Below are 5,136 nucleotides of genomic sequence, written 5' to 3'. Positions count from 1 at the left end.
GTTTTCAAAAAGTCTAGGGGTGAGTTTCATTTTTTGAATCTTTACTTCATATTATCTGTACCCAAAGGCTTTGCGTTACAGCTCACTAAGATCCACTTGTGTAATAAGATATTGGGTTTGCTTGTTTTTAATTTAAAATTCTGTATGTGGCCTTGGATAATTAAAGCCATTTATTGAAATATGGCATTTTTAACTGTATCATGCTGGAATTGCCTCTGCTGATCATGAAGAATTGAATAATACTCATTTGTCATGTAGAGTGTTGACTCAAACACAGACGAGTTCAATTCAGATGACAAGGTTCTTACAAAACCCATCTGTTGACTCTGTTCCTCTTTCCACAACTTGCTTTCTCTATGGCAGGGATGGCTGACCCATGAAGCAATTCTTTAACAGCCACAGTTTGTAGTCAGGTCTATTCAAGTAAACCAATGGTGACTTTAAGTTGCTTTAATGCACTTGGTTGGCAACTCTAACAGCTCAGGAGCTGCTTCTGGTGTAAATCATTGGTGCTGGTATAATAGTGGCAGTCTTTGGAGAAGAGTGAATGCCTAGGAGGATAAGTTGCCTGTATTGGTGGATAAATATCCTCTGCTTCTGATTCATAGCTAACTTGAGAAAGAATCTTTGCAGCGGTCTGCCAGCAGTTGCAGAGTAGTTGAAGACAACTGCTGGCAAGATACCTTTTCTATGGGTTCATATGGCTCCAATTAGTCTCAAATGAAGGCAATTTTGTCCAAGAGCTTTGGCTGTTAATCACATCTGGAGAAAAGACTTTGAGAAATGTTAACACAGATTCTCTTCCTTGGGGTTCCCATTTCACTGGGATTGGATGAAGACTGATTCTTTATTTACCCTTTTTGAAAAAGGTACATGGTGAACACAGGAATAGGAGGCAAGAAATGTACTGGCCAAGGCTGGTTCTGTGGAACAAATCACTCTGGTGTTAAATGGGGAGCTATTCCAACAGGGCTACCAGGCAGGCAGCTTGGGAAGGAAGAAACAAAATGGGTCTGGTTTTGGGTGGTGGTGGTGTTGGGAAGGCTGCCAGTTTTCCTTGGTTTCCCTTCTTTCCCTTTTAGGATAATACCTTGCTGAGCTTACAAGATAACTCTGACGATTATGGACGTGGTTTAATTCTCAGTACAGTCAGGGAAGTTAATATTGATAGCAGTAGGTGAAAGAGGCAGCCTTATTTTAATAGGTTAGTGTTTAGAATAATCCCAGATTGGGGCTTTTTGTTTATTTGTACTTAGATAAGTGCTGTGCAAACTTTAGATTTTTGCCTTTGAAACAGAACTGTTTTCCTAAGAAGTGGTCTACATAGCAGAACTTAATTCTATTTTTGTTTTTGATTGTGTCTTTATAGCCTTTCCTTGGAGTTATTTTATAAAGAGGTAAAAATAGAATACAGATATCTTCTATCTAATAAACTTGTGGACCAGATGCCTGTCTTGCCTTTTTTCTTCTGTAGCAGGACTGAATTCCTTGCACTACAGCAACCATAAAGTCATTACACTGCACTTAAAGTGCAGAAAGGGATGACCTTTTGCTAGGACTCTGTATTGTTTGAATTGCTAAGCCTTATCACCGTCTTCCAGCAAAAGTCAGCTTAATCCTTAATCATTTGTACGTATTCAGAATTGTCTATTGTTAGCTGTCAGTGTTCTCATTGATTATAATGCTGTGCATCTCTACAATGCTTGCTTAGATCTTCATTGTACAGGGTAGCTGTTATCTTCCTTGCTGATAGCATATCACCAATGGTACCAGTTAAGAGCTGAAAACACTTGCAGCATAATGGAAAGTTCCACTTTCGCCAGGATGGCTCACTAATTAATTAACCCCTGGGATATTCTGCCTGGCATAGAGAGGCTTTCTGTGCCAACTTAAGAAAAAGTTACAGGAAGATACTGATATATAAAAAAAGAGAAATTGATCGGAAGAATTTTATCTACCTTGTAAGAATTATGTTTTCTAATACTATCAATCTGCCTGAAACAAGTTTGGAAACTAACTGAAAAATAGATACTTTGGAAGGGGTTGCTTCTCTGTCTTAACATCTTCCTTTGCTATAGGAGCAAAAAGACAGCTGCTGTTAACAACACGAGAAGAATGGACTTGTAATAGGAATGTGTGGAGGCAAGCAGTACAGGAGGCAGTAAATATCTTTTCCTCCCAGCAGGCCACAAGATTTTGGTTTTAAATAGGTCACTGTTCAAATGTAGCTACCAAGTGGCCACTTGGGAGGGAAGAAAGAAAATAGGCTTGGGTGGTGGCAGAGTTTGGGAGGGCTGGTGGGACCATGAAGAGGCTAGGGGAGACTGCCTTGCAGAATGCTTTTCATGTGCCTGTCAGATGTTGCTGAAAACGAGTGACTGACTGCAGTAGGGTTTCACTGTCCCAGCCTGGTGTGGATGGAGTGTTTGTAACTCATGGCTTCAGCAGATTTGTCCTGTTGACTTCAAGAAATCTTGTGATGCCTTCACAGTGCTGGGGGTGTGATTTACTTTTTATCAAGGATTATTTGCCAGATCTGTAAGGTTAAACTTGTTGTGTCTGTAGCAGGCTTGAACAAGCACAGTGGTTCTGTACGTGAAGATAGATGTGATGGATGTAAATTTCTCCAGTGAAGAGCTGTGACAAGGCCTAGGAGCTAGAAGGAAGTTCCAGAATTTGAGATTTAATGCCCAGTAGATTCTGAGATAGAGAGAAAGAGCTTTTGCTGCAGAAATCCTTCTCCCTTCAGGACAGGGAAGCAGTAAAAGATGTGGGGAGATGCTTCATTTAAGCTGGAAGTGTTGTTTGGACTTCTGGCTAGTGGTCTGTTAACATATGGGCATTTCAGACTTGACAACTGTTTACTGAAATACCAAAATGCAGGCATTTTTAATCTCCAGTGGTGCTGCTTCATTGATTTCCCCTCAGATGTACGCATGTGCAGGGGTGACTTCTGCGTTTTACTCCAATGAGTGGCCATTCATGCAAAATACAAAAAATTAGACAGGCTTTTTACCTGATTCTCTCTTTGGTTGGTTAGCTCAGCCTGCCACCTGTCTAGGAGAAAAAATGGGTGCTGAGCTGTGGCAGACTTTGTAACCATGCAGAGTAAGTTGGGGGGCATGGTGCAGAAAGGGGTGTTACTTTGTATGAAAGATGATCTTAGAGAAGGAGACTGTGATTGTATCCATGTTTCTTGTCAGGGGAGAAGTGCCACTGAAAGTGAATTGTTGGGGGACTGTAGCACTATTAAGGACAAAATTATATCTTAAAAGTTCCAGTTTGTTAGTGGGAGACAGGATGACGCTGACCAGTCGTGCTTCTCTTTATTCCAACCCATGTGTTAACCTTGATTGACTACAGCGTGTATGTTTATTGATTGATGTGTGAACTCTTCTCATTTGCCATGGCCTTTTATTGGGCTAGATTATTTTTTTCTTTTCTTTTTCTTTTTTTTCCCTACTGTTTTTTTATAGATTCTGTAAAAGCATAAGTAGCGTAGATACAATACAGGCAACTTTGTACTAGAGACTGCAAGCAAAAAGAGAGGGATGGGGAAGACTAATTTTATTATGAAAATGAGCATGCTAAGTAAAATACAGGTTCAAACCATGTGTTTGCTTGGGAAAGTTTATGGTCTAAATTTGATGTAGACTACAGCAAGCAACCGGAGAACTGCCATATGGAGGAATGCAGCTTTGCATTATTAAAATCATACAGTTAACAGCTTAGTTTATAAATTTCTACTGAGCAGTGTCTGCAATTCAGCAGCAGAAAAAATGTGCTTCATGGGGAGTCTTGAATAAGAAAAGGATGGTGAGATTTTTTGAGTAGACATTGCATGTGCAAAATGTATAGGTTGGGAAGAGCTAGCTTTAGTGGCGAGAGAGTCATGAATCCAGGTGTAAACAAAACTGTTCAGTTTGTTACTTGAAGGTGAAGTGACTGGTGCAACTGACTAAATCAGATACTTTCAACATCTCGCAAAACATATGACCAGTCTAAGGAAAGTCAAAGTATCACTAAGCTTTTGTTGCTTAAAAAAAAAAAAAAAAAAAAAAAGGAAATTAATATAATTGTCATTTCCAGTTCTTTTCACAGTGTAGAGTAGATGTCAGCAACACTCTATCATGTTGTGCTACACTCTGGTCTTCTGTGCAAAATTAAAGTTTAAGTGTGAAAACAGAAGTCGTGCAGAACCCAAGTTCTGTTATTTCTCCAAGAAGCAAGATGCTATGATGATATTCATGGCGTTTTGGCCTTACATCAGTAGCTAGAAGTGTCTCCTGCAGACTACAGAGATCACTGGCAACCTGTAGCAGGGAGCTACTCCCTCTCAGGAGACTGTAGCTGCCAAATTTCATCCCTGTTATACCTTATTCAAAGTCAATCCACTTACCACCTTTGCTGTCCAGCTGTAAGTGGCCAACATCCATTTGAGGGTGACTTGGAAAGCTTTATGGGAACAATTTAGCTATCTGTACAGCAGAAGCTAATAAAAAGTATATTCAGCTTCCAAATCTCTGCAAGGATCCTTTCTGAATTGAGTGCTGTTTTTTTTCAACATCAACTCTGTGATAAGCAGAGAATTGGCTGTGGTAACAGCAGAAGATAGCAGGTGTTAAACAGGGAAATCTGAGAGGTAAAAGGGGAAAGTAACAATTACAAAACTATTAGAGACTGTATGCTCAAAAGGGATGGTTGCTCTTATTTTATGTAAAATAAGCATTACCTCGCACCCCCAATAAAGCACAGGATGAACAATGGGGAGAGTATCTTATGGAAGGGAAAAAGAGTGATGGGATGATGGGGAGGGGGAATAATCAATCGTACAGAAAATAACCAATTAGTATCCCACAACCCTGCTCTTTTAAAGAAGCATTGTATTTTGCACTCTGTTTATGGGTCCATAGAGAAGAAATCCTTGAGTCTCAGAATTTTGAGTAAATCATCAGTATTGGTATTTTGAATATTTCATGTGGTGACACAAAGGTAACATTGTATTAGATCTAAGTTCCTCTGCTGTATTGTTTTGTGTAAAATCACAAGCTGTTTTTTCATTCAATTGGAACATAAGTAAACAGCGGTTTACCTGTGTAGAAAAGTTATAAGTTCTTCTGTGTTCATAGGTTTTGA

This window comes from Phaethon aethereus (genome assembly GCF_964289735.1).
Source record: "Phaethon aethereus genome assembly, chromosome: 7".
NCBI classification, from domain to species: domain Eukaryota; kingdom Metazoa; phylum Chordata; class Aves; order Phaethontiformes; family Phaethontidae; genus Phaethon; species Phaethon aethereus.
This window is presented reverse-complemented; position numbering follows the sequence as displayed.